Genomic DNA, 12,741 nt, shown 5'->3' on the forward strand with positions numbered 1-12,741 from the left:
GCAAACAAGGAGTTACAGGGGCTGGTAGTGAACCTTTCTGATACCCAGATCACTAAAAAAGAAGAAGAAGTGCTTAATAAGGGTCTGAACTTTGCACTTACCAAATTCCACAATCATTTTGAGTTTAGGATCGAATTTAACCAGTTCATGAGGAAAGTTCACCTTAAAGAGTTCATTTTGAATAACGCCTTTGACAAAGGGGACAATTGGAGTGGCTTAAGAAATCCTTCCACTTTTTGTGCACCCATCAATGCACACTCAGCAGAATCCAAGGTTTTTGAAACAAAGGTTTTGGAGGAAGTTACCAAGTTGGAAACCAAGGGCATCCCCCATCATTCTAACTTGAGTGCAACAGACCAGAAGATTTTGAAAAATCTGGGTACTAATGATAAGATCGTTATCCGCCAAGCCGACAAGGGAGGTGCGATTGTTATATTGAATAGAAGCGATTACATCAAGGAGTGTGAAAGACTACTATCAGATGAGAGCCATTACTTGAAAATAGATAAAGATCCCAGTAATGACCTTCTTAACATTATTCGAGATAAGGTACAGAAAGCTGTTGATGAGCATATGATTAGCAAACAAGAGGGGGAATATCTCATTAGAGAGAATGGTCGTGTACCCATATTTTACACTTTGCCCAAAATCCACAAAAGTTTAGAGAACCCGCCGGGGAGACCTATTGTCTCGGGAGTGAGTTCCCTGTTGGAACCACTTTCAAAATGTGTGGATTTTTACTTGAGACCCTTTATTCCTAGCATGAAAAGCTACATTAAGGACACCACGGACGCGATAAACAGAATAGAGGGGAACATTTTTGACCCCGAGGACAATTTACTCGTGTGCTTAGATATTCAAGCATTATATACTAACATACGTCAGTTGGCCACTTTGGAGGTAGTAGAGGAGACTCTATTGAAAAGGGATGATGAAAGTCCAGTAGCTAACTCATTTATCAAATGGTGCACAGAGATGGCCCTCACAAAAAACTTCTTTCAATTTATGGGACAATTCTACAAGCAAATTGAAGGAACAGCTATGGGTTCAGCCATGGCCCCTAATGTTGCCAATTTGTATGTCAATATGTTTGAGGAAACGGTAGTCTATAATGAACGCAACCCCTTTCAGAATAATATCCTCTGTTGGCTGAGTTATATAGACGACATTTTCATTATTTGGAAGGGGAATGAAGAGGAAGCAGGCTTTTTTCTGCAATGGCTCAATCAACAGAATAGGTACCTGAAATTTACTAGTAATGTTAGTAATAAGGAAGTGAATTACCTAGACATTTGTATATACCATCAGAACGGTAATCTGCTTGTCCGACCATATACCAAAGTCACTGATAAGAATGCTTTGCTCCATTTTGGGAGCCATCATGCCCAACATGTGAAGAACAATTTGCCTTTTGGGCAATTTTTGAGGCTAAAAAAGAACAGCAGCACTAACGAATCATATGAGAATGGAGCCAACGTTTTGATTACCAAGTTGGTACATCGAGGCTATCCTACTCCCTTGGTTAAAAGAGCATCCAAGAGGGCTTTTAACAATAATCGAGAAGCTCTCCAGGATCAGCAAATTCAGAGAGAAAGCAGGACAAAGGAGACACCGTTGGTGTTCGTAAATACGTTCAGTAATTTGTCATACAAAATCAAGAGTATTATAACACGAAATTGGAACAAAATTATGACCAAGGAAGTGGGTATGCCCATTGTAGCCTTTAAAAAAAGCACCAATGTACGAAATTTGGTAATGAAAAACGATGTTAGCAATAGAAAGAAACCCTTGCAACAAACCAATTTATGGGGTCTCCCCCCAGTGGTCGGTCATTTTCCCTGTGGCAATTGCTCTATGTGCACTCAAACCAAAAAAATTGTCATTGTCGATTTAGGATTGGATAGGATGTGGAACATCAACGAACACACCAATTGCAATACAAACAATGTGATTTATTTGATTGTATGCCCATGTAAACAGATATATATTGGCAAGACAAATAGGAAATGCAGAATCAGAATGATTGAGCATAAGAGTTGCATTAGGAATAAGGTGGAGCAAGCACCTTTGGTCAAACACTTCATAGAAATGCAACATTCATGTAATGATTTTGAGTGGTACATTTTGAAACAGATTAAGGGGCAATCTCAGATGGTTATTAACAGGAAATTATTACATCTAGAGCAGAAACTGATTTTTTTGTCCAAAAGTCACATCAAAGGTTTAAATGAAGGAGTTGAATGGCACAATGCCTAATGAGGGAATCAGAGAGCCACCACTACGTTTTCTCCCATGTGTGGGTAGAATGAATAAGAGTTTTCCCCGCGTATAACAATCTAATTATAAAGTGCATCATGGAGATATGTGTACATTAGAACTTTTGTAATTTCCTTTGTTGATGCTTATCTGTTTGAGCCTCTGTTGTGACAATGCAATAATTAGAAGTACTGCCAAGATAGAATACCTTGCAATTGCATAATATGGTGTCTGCTTTATGCGAAGTAACGTTTTACAAGTATGTTGTTTGCAACTGTTAGCCATGAAGGGATACTATGCCCTAGAGGGTGCAATGAAATGCCATCATCTATACAATGACAATATGTTTTTGATGCAATGACACGAAGCACTGCCATTATAGAATACTTTTGTAAAGTTCAACATGGTTTCCGGATTGCGAGATAATGTGGGGCTAGTAAATATTCTCTGTAACGGTTGCCATTAAGGGGGGCCGTGCTTTATCGGTATGAAAAGACACCTTCCATACCAAAAAACAGTGATCTTATATTTAAGTGGAACGTGTGTATTAGCTGAGCCGTTGTTAGGGGTACTATTACCTTGAATAGGAAAAGATGCAACATTGGATAATGTGTCTGTTCCAGACATGAGCAGCATTGTTGTGGCTGCTCGTTTCTTTTTGGGCGCCTACTAGGTCCAGAATGACCGGTGTGGCCCAAGGCATGCCATTGGTGGCGCTCGTGGCGTCGTGACATCATGACGTCACAACGTCACGTTAGGGACGTTTTTTACCCGCAATTTTTTTCACGGGACAGTGGATCCGGCTAGTGACCATACAGCGGTGAACTCGTGAGGGACAGCAAATAGAAACACCTACAAGTGAGTGATGGAATGCCACCATTTTCCTTTTGTTTTTCTTGGGATGGGGGGGTTTCCACATTTCAAACAGTATAGAGATTTAATACAACTATATGGGATTTATGTCATTACAGACTGCGACCCATATAGGATAGTGGAGTAGATGCTAATCTGCACATAAGAGAAGTTCCCTGTGGAACATTGAATATGGGACAGAGAGATGTTTTAGTCAGACTACATCCTTATCCTACTTTATGATAGGTAAGACTTACTACTATTTTTTCACCGGTGAACCATTTTGTCATGAATAGAAATGGTATTTTTGGAAATTTCCCTGATGTATTTTGTGCCTATTTTGTACACACTATAGATAAGAGAGGAATAGGAAACGCAAGAATTCCTGAAGAAATTGGGAATCTGCAGCCAGAACAGGCCCACGATTCATTAATGGGAAGAGAGGTATGTAATTATAGACATGCGATTTTCCTGCCCTTTTAGGGATAAGGGCTAATTGTACGTAAATGAAGATTGAAACTTGGTTATTAGATACTAATAGGGTGTCCATTTCTTTGTTTAACAGGGCTCTCCCCTAAAGAAGAATTTTTAAGCACAGCACAAGACAATTTTCCCCTGAAGAATGTCCTACATTATTGTATATCAAGGACAGAAACTTGTACAAGTTGGGTTGTTGGTATTGCACCTATAAGAAATGAGCAGTGATATTGAGTCACATATTTTTTCTATGAACATGCATCAGTGAAGCTCAGCTCAACATTCCTTCAGGACTAAATTCCCAGAATTGCAACTCGTATCACGCTTTTTGTCCTCTTTTTCATTTTTACATGTTTTTTTAATTACAACCTGTGAACCCAAATCATGGATTATTTATGTTTCATATAAATTGTCATCTGTGTTTCTTATACCATCACACTGGGGCCCTGCACTAAGGTAACCTATTATGGTTGTGCGTGTGTCATATTATCAATATATTTGTTATTTGGGTTTTTTATCACGTTATAATATGTTATTCCTTTGGAACATCCAGTTTTACCTTTGCATTTGTGCCAGTTTGTCATATGTACTCAGTCATAAAGAGCTGGTACGCATTCACATCCAATTTCATTTGAACCATTTGTGCTACGCCACACTAGAAATAATAATGAGAGGTGTTATGCAGAAACATATGTGGGTTGTGACAATGGTTGGATTAAAGGCATCAAAGCTTATACTTTCATTATTCGCTCCCAAAAATTAATAAGGGAATAGACAGACTGTTGCTGCAAGATGGCTCTTTAGTCTTAACATGGAGAATTTTGCAGGGGATCGAGCAACTTGGCATACTAACATAACTTCTTCCACAAAACCTTAAAGGCAAGCAAAGTCAAACCCATTACATGGAATATCATGACATTCTGAATAGACAGAGGAAGTCTCAAAGTCTTCTTCCAAAGAACACCTTGAAGAGAGCTTAAATAAGACTGGATGTCCAGAAGAATGATATCTAGATGATACAAAATAGCTGGTTCAGTTTTAGTTAGGTAAAAATGCAATTAAGGCAAATAGGAGTATTCAAACAGGTTGGTATGAATCCTTTTCAGTGAAGCTGATAAAGGTTTTGACCGGGCTCTCAACCTATCCCTCAAATTATAAATCGATACTTTATAGCATCAATTAAAGCCCAGATATCATAAAGATTGTACTTTTCCAAGCCGTTGGTCACCCACTGTCCATATCATTATTTTCGGCTTGGTCTTGATAGAGTAAACGTACCATTTACCAATAAGTTGTTCTTAACTTCATACATCTGAAACAGATTTAGCTTACTCTGCAAACCCAAGGGTTTTTGTCAAAGAAAACCAAATCGTCAACGAAGGCGAGCCAATTTAGTTTTAAACGTCCATGCTTGATCGGGTAGGTATAGCCTGTGACCACAGATCTTTAATGTCAGAGATGTAAAAGATGAAAAGGGTCAGCGTCAAAACGAACCCCTGTTTCAAAACAATATGATATGATATGATATGATATGGCATTTATAATGCGCCTATACACAAGTGTTTCAAGGTTCGACGAGGCAAGGGAGGGGAAACAGAGGGAAGCCGGACAAGGATCCAACTAGGCCAGGAGTCACTCAGATCGCGCAAGTGCGTGGGGAGGGGAAGGAGAAAGTGCGGGGGAAGGGGAAAGTGCAGGGGGGAGGGGACAGTGCAGTACATGGGATAGTAGAATAAATAACAATAGCAAAGTACGGCCAGCAGGTGGCAAGGGTAAAGGGTAAGTGCAGGCATCAGGTGTCAAGTGCTAGGTGGTGGGACTGTAGGGATACAGAAAAAACGGTTGCCAGACATTTCGTCGAAAAAAATTGGTCGACCAGACAAATGGTCGAACCAATTTGGTCGAAAACCAAATGGTCGAAAAAAAATTTTTTTTTTAACCCTTTTTTTTTTTTTTTTGGGGGGGTCCCCCCCCCAACCCCCTTTTTTTCTCTAAAAACCCCTTTTTTAACTAAACGAAAACCCGAAAAATAAATATATAAATAAAAAAAAAATTCGACCATTTGGTTTTCGACCAAATTGCAGTCGACCAGTTTTTTTTCGACGAGTTGTCTGGACACCGAAAAAACAGTCCCCAAGTGCAGGGGTTGCCAGGAGGGCAGTGCAGGTGTGCGAGTGGCGGAGGAGTGGACCTGGGCCCGGGATCAGAGGGTGGCGAGGTACACCAGTGCTGTTTGAGTGTCATCCAGGAAATCAGCAGGGGAGAGGAGGAGAAAAAGCAGAAACAAAGAGAAAGGTTTTGAGGTGCTTCCGAAACCAGAAATGGTGCTCCTCAAGTTTCAGGGGGGCAGGGAGGCTGTTTCAGAGGGAGGCCCTGGCCGAAGAAAGTGATCTACCACCAACTTGTTTCCTGGAGAAGCGACTGACCCTGAGGGAGTTGGAGGCGGATGAGCAAAGAGCTCAAGAAGGAAGATATTTAGGAAGAAAGAGTTGGAGGTATTGAGGACCCAGGTTCCAGAAGGCCTTGTGGACAATGCAGAGGGTTTTGAACTGAATCCTCGCAGCCACTGGGAGCCAGTGCAGAGATTTAAGTCCTGGAGAGATACAATCCCTGGGCTTGATGCCAAGGACAAGTCTCGCAATACGCTTCTGGATGAGTTGCAGAGGGCGGAGAGTAGAAGAAGGCAGATTTAGAAATAGGCTGTTGCAATAGTCCAGCCTAGAGAGAACCAGAGCTCTGGAGACAGTGAGCTTCTGGGTGAAGGAGAGGAAAGGAAGAATACCTCTGAGGAAGTGAAGCTTGTAGTGTGACTTCTTAGAAGCATCAGAGATGTGCGGAAAGAAGGAGAGAGTGGAGTCAAAGATGACCCTGAGGTTTTTAGCCTCACAGGTGGGAGCAGGGAGAGGGCCAAGAGAGGCCGGCCAGAAAGTGACAGCAAAGGAGGGTGTGGGTGTGCCTATGAGGAGAATTTCGGTCTTGCTGGCATTAAAGCAGAGCTCATTAGTGGCACACCACTCCTGGATGGCAGACAGACAGTGAGAGATGAGAGAGGGAGAAGATGTGGCTGAGGGTAGCCTGAAAATGAGCTGAGTGTCATCCGCATAGCACCGGAGGTTGGGGCAGAGCACGGCAATGCAGTGGATAAGACGTAACAGGTATTGTTTGAACAACCAGGGAGAGAGGTTAGACCCCAGGGGTACACCACAGGCAGAGATAGAGATGGAGGAGAGGAAGGACCAAAGTTGAACCTGCGAGGGTCGATCGTAGAGAAAAGAAGTCAGCCACGCCAGGGCCTGACCGGTGATCCCCAGGTTATCACAGAGACAGTTGAGCAGGATGGCATGGTTGACCGTGTCGAAGGCAGAAGAGAGATGAAGCAAGATGATGACACAGGGGGTGTTGGAATCAAGGTTAGAGAGCAGGTCTTTGTGGATGTTCAGAGAGCAGTTTCTGTGCTTCTGGCAGCCCTGAAGCCAGACTGATGGTCGTGGAGACAACCAACAGATTCAGTGTGAAGATTAAGCTGGGAGATGGCCAGCTTCTCCAGGAGTTTACCCAGGAAAGGAGTGATGGAGATTGGGTGATAGTTAGCTGGGCAGGAAGAGTCGGCAGAGGGTTTCTGAAGAAGAGGGTGCACAAAGGAATGCTTCAGGGGGAGGGGAAGACTCCAGTGGTGAAGGAGTGGTTACAGAAATCAGCAAGGGCAGGAGCCAGGGAGTCAATGTGGTCCTTAATGGTTTTGGAGGAACAGGGGTGAACCTGTTTTGACAAGACTTTTATAGTTCAGACTAGGTCTAGAAACCTCATCTGGGGAGAACAGGGGAAAGGCAGAGAAGGAGGGAGGAGAGGTGGCCACAGAAGGACCAGAGGAAGCGCATGGAGTAGAGGGAGAAAGAGAGGTCAAGATGTCCTGAGTTTTAGAGATGAAGTTAGAAGCCAGGGCCGTGCTGAGGGCCTGGGAAGGGACAGGAGAGGTAGAGACTGCGGCAGGATTGGCCAGTTCTTTGCATATTTTAAAGAGTTCAGCCGAGTTGTTGGATGCCTCAGAGACGCGGGCTTGGATGTGAGCTCTCTTCTTAGTGCGAACAGAGAGCTGGTATTGTCTTTGGAGCAGCCGGCAGGCCAGTTTGTCAGAGGATGTACGTGAAGCAAGCCATTTCCTCTCAGCCACCCTGCACTTGCATTTAAGGGTGACGAGGATGGGTTGTACCAGGAGTGGCACTTGTCTTTCGGATTCAGGCGGATCCTCATGACAGGGGCAAAAACATTGATAGTGTCTGATATAGCAGAGTGGAGCATGGAAATGGCTGTGTCAGGGTGTGAGTCAGCCAAAGGGGGAGGGGGAGAGAGAAGTTGGCAGCGAAAAGCTCCACTGACACCCGTTTCATGGGTCTGATGACAGAGAAGGTGGGTGGCAATGATGGAGAAGGCTGGGCCTGGCGGGTAGAGAGGGTGAGCTGGGAGGAAAGGAGAAAGTGATCACTCCAGGAGAGAGGGGTGGTGAGAGGAATAGAAAGGGGAAGGTCAGAGGAGATCAGAACATCAAGCATATGTACTGCAGAGTGAGTCGGGCCAGACAGGAGAATGGAGAGTGAGAGAGAGAGAGTCGCAAAGGTCACGAAAGTGTCCAGAGGAAGGGCAGGAAGCATTCAGGTAGATGTTGAAGTCTCCAAGAAGGAGGAGTTGAGTGGTCAAGACCAGGAGGCAGGAGGAGAGGTCTGGACATTCAGAGAGGAAGGAGGAGATATGACCAGGTTGCCAATAGATGGTAGCCACAGTAAGGGTATGGCTAGGAGAGAGAGAGAGCCTGCAGACGAGGCATTAGAAGAATGAGTAGGCCTGTGTAGGAATGAAAGAGGCAGGAATCCACTCAGGGGAGATCAGGGCTACACCTCCTCCGGAACGGTTGGGCCTAGGTGCAGAGAGGATCTTGTAGCTGTCAGGGAGTAGAGTGTCAACACTCGTGACAGAGCTGGCCGTGAACCATGTCTCGGTGAGACAGAGGACATTGAGGTCAGATTCCTCCAGAAGGTGGCAGATGTCAGAGGAGTGTTAGACAGCTGAGCAAGAATTAAGAGTGGCAATATGGAGAAGGCTGCCACCCTTAAAATACTTCCGGGGAGGGGTACAAATCAGAGGTACGCCCTGCGGAGGTGTAGAAGATGCCCAAGGGGGGGCAGAAAGGGAAGGAGGAGAGGTCAAGGTAGCCGAGGAGGAGACAGCAGGGGAGGCCCTGGAGGGAAGAAAAGGGACAGCAGGAGAGGAGAGGAAGTTTGTTGAGGCACGAGAAGAAAATGTTAAACAACCAGCAGAAGAAAGATTGGTATGTGTCAACACCTTTACCAATATGAGTTTGAATATAAGTAGTATTGTTCGTAAACAGTGCAAGATCTTTCTAGATTCAAACTCAGAAATACCAAGTCCTTTATTTACTTATAAAAAATAGACCACAATTGTAAATCGAGTGAGTAGTAGCAGACTCAAAGAGAGGTTTCCAAGAACTATGAGTGTGACCGGTTCATAGGGTTTAGAACCCCCTACTGGACATTATCGATGCAGATCTTGTATGGTATGTAAACTCACCTCTAAAACAAAGGAAGTTGACATTGGTCTCTCCAGACCATGGAAACAGAAACAACTTACAAATTTTAATTCAGAGTATGTTATATACATGATTACATGCCCGTGCCATCTTCGATACATAGGTAAAACCAACAGGAAGGTGAAAACGCGCATTACTGAACACAAGAGTTGCCTGAAAAATATAACACTATTAGCACCCATGGTGAAACATTTTGTAGAAAAGGGACACAGTTTTGAAGAGTTCAACTGGACTGTGTTGTTGACCATACAGGGTGGTAATCATAGTATTAAGAATAGAATCCTGCTAGAAAAGGAAGAAAGACTCATTTTTCTAACACAATGTGATACCAAGGGGTAAATGAAGCCATTGAATGGCATAAGATTTAACATCATTCATGATCACCTCTAACCCGCTTTATTAGAAAACTTGCACTAAGTTCCGCAGAGGGCAACCTATAGAGTTGTAAAGATGAATTGAGTGACATAGGAAAATGACAACTCTGTGTTAATCCAGTGGTAATCATGCGTGTGAGTAATGATGATGTCGGGGAGTGATAGACCTTCATTAGACGCACATACGGAGAACAGTATGTGATCAGTCCTCTGTAGTTCAGTGGAAGTAATTAATTTCAGAGAATGTGTTATGAACACCCCAGAGAAGTCCCAAGGTGCTCTAATAGGTTTCTCTCTTAAAAGTAATTTCTCATAGTTCTAAAAATCTCTTTTTAATATATAAAGAAAGGTTTTTGGAGAAATCTTCTATAAATCGGTAGAAATTACGAAAGGACTTAAATGAGAGCCACTTTTACAATAACGGGTGCGATATTGATCCGTTTTGTGATTCGAGTAGGGCAATACACTCTTAGAATAATACTAGCGAATACATCGAGATAGGGATGAGAATCACGGTCGTTTACTAAGATACACACACGTTTTGTCCCTGAGAAAAGAATGGAAATTAAGAAAAGATTACAATTGGACGACAAGTTTGACTTCCAAGATGGCACATTTGGAAATCATATTCGATTTCACGGGGATCCGCGGTGCAGTGATGAGAATGGAAACTAAGAAAGGACCACAATAGGGCTACAAATAGACTTCCAAGATGGCGTTGCGTTTGGTTCCGGGCGCATTGGAAACTACATCCAACTTCGAATGGATCCGTGATGCAATTACAGGAAACTGCTACGTTATTATGAGATGACAAGCCGAATTTAGACAGCTGCTGGTTCTTGCCTCGGTAAGTGAATGTTGCCCACATGCGATTATGAGGTAAACTAGAGGCGTTATATATGGGTTTTTGTATTAATCGTGATTAGCCATAGTAAAGCCCGGCCTTATTGTCGTTACAAAGCTCCATTAGTAACATGCTACCCTGATGGTAAAAAGCTCCCCTACCAAATAGAAATGAAGACAGCATGAATTTAAAATTGAAAGAGCAAAGTTGCAAACTACGGAAGGATTCTAATAGAATACCGAGTTGTCTTTGCGAAATACCCAAGAGTTTAAATTAAAATTAGGTTGTTTTTCTCATGTTTCCACATAGGATCCCTACAGACAGAGACAGTAGAGGGGCAGTGAGATTGAGTCTACTATACTGTATCTAATTCTAAACAGATGTGGAAATATTTCGGACTCTTGATCACTTCTAATTAAATTTAGAGGTAAAATATAAGAAAATATTTTGGAAAAAGGGCAGTTAAAGGAGATAGTTCTTAATGAAGATAAGGCATATATGAACTGGAACCCCATCTCTTTTGATACCTAATTAGAAAGTATGATCCTCTGTGATTTTACTAAGAAAAGTGAAGCGTTTAACCCTTTGATGGCTGGCTTTACATGGACCATTTCTTTAAAACTTCCACATGTAATTTGAATTATAGGTTCTACATAGGAGGAATTGTTTTCATTTCCGGTAATAACAATTACAGTCCACAGAGGGAACATAGAATCTTTGGATGTTGAACTCCACCAGCTAGACCAGGTAATTTATATGCCTCGTTCTTTAGCAACTAACAATGTAGTGTTGTTGAGATGAATTTAAGCAACTAGCTTACCCTTGTTTTTATGATTTTATCAACAGTGATTCTTACTTACCTGTGATTAAAACTTCAGTGAAAGAAGAATAGTGAAAAGTTGGAACTCTCTGAGTGACTTCTACTGATGAAAGTCCCATACATTTCAAGAGGACTGAAACATGTTGAGTTTTGTTTCTAGGGATAATGAAAACCTAGAATTGTTTACTGTGATTGATTAAGAATCTGAACAATTTGAAGATGCATATTTCTATGTCTAGAGTGTTGTTCTAGATATAAATAGATGTATGAAAACATAATTTTCTCTATTCATTAGAATGGTTTTGTCAGCTGCACTTTTGTATATGTTTTATTCGTATGTTTGAAGAGTAGTTCGATGAATTGTTGTGTATTTGTAATCTCAGTCTTGAGATTTTTTATATTCTAAATCTTAATAAATTGTTGAATTTAAAAAATATATTTTTTAGTGATTGTCTTAGAAAGAATCTCTGTTGATATACTTTCTCTACCTTTCACTGTATAAATAGTTTTCTTTCCCATTACCAAGGTAGCATATCACTTACGGGTGATTACTTTGGGTTTTCCCTGGGGTGATAGAGATTGCATTGCGTGGCAGGTCTAATAGTGATCAGATCGCCACAGAAATGAAAATGTTTCAAATGTCAGATGCAATTTAATACCCTGAGGATTATTTCAAGCCACAGATTTCCCATGAGGCAGAAATGACAGTTACGGTAAAAGAAATAGGTACGTGTCACACACCAGAAACAGATGTTCTGCCTCACGATGCTGATGTAAATACAGAAAAATTGGGTTCCAGAGTGGAGTTAAGTGAATGAGATTGAGGCAATGAGGAAAAAGCAGAAGAGGAATGGAGGGAGAACACTGGTGGTCCCAAGATAGAAGGGGGCAGTCAGTGGTGAAGGTCCAAATGAATTCTCAGATTAGAAAAATAAACAATAAAATTGAAAAAGAGATGGGTAAAAACGGGGGTAAATTGATATTTCATATGCCCCTTGGCCTAGCAAGAAGTCAGGCAGACCTAAAGACAATAAGCCCAGAAATCAGCAACAGTTCACACTTCCTGTGCATACTTGAAGAATGCAAGGATAGATATTTGGCCCCTATTACTACTGAAGAGAGGTACAATGCATTGACAATGATTGACAAAGGGGCACAGGCAACTGTGATGTCATATTGGACCGCATAAATGAAGGGAGATCCTGAAGGTTCGGTATTGTGGAGGCTGTGTGTAGATTTGAATCAGAAGGCAAAGAAGAGTCCAGAGGTTGTTCCGGGTTCGTTAACATGCAGGCATTTAATAATTGGAATCAGCAAGCAAAGAGCAGTCTGGGAGCATGCTGGGTCAGTTCTGGTATGCAGGCATTGCAGCGTTGAATTGTAATGCAGGAGACAAAACCGTAGGAAGACAGGGTTCGGTACACGTGTAAGAGGCAATCTGTTCGGCAGGCAAAAGCTAGTTGGTTAATACCTGAACGAGAAAAGATGAATGAGCTTGATGAGGATGACAGAATAT

The sequence above is a fragment of the Ambystoma mexicanum genome, chromosome 3p (genome assembly GCF_040938575.1).
Source record: "Ambystoma mexicanum isolate Mex_15411 chromosome 3p, UKY_AmexF1_1, whole genome shotgun sequence".
In the NCBI taxonomy this organism is placed as follows: domain Eukaryota; kingdom Metazoa; phylum Chordata; class Amphibia; order Caudata; family Ambystomatidae; genus Ambystoma; species Ambystoma mexicanum.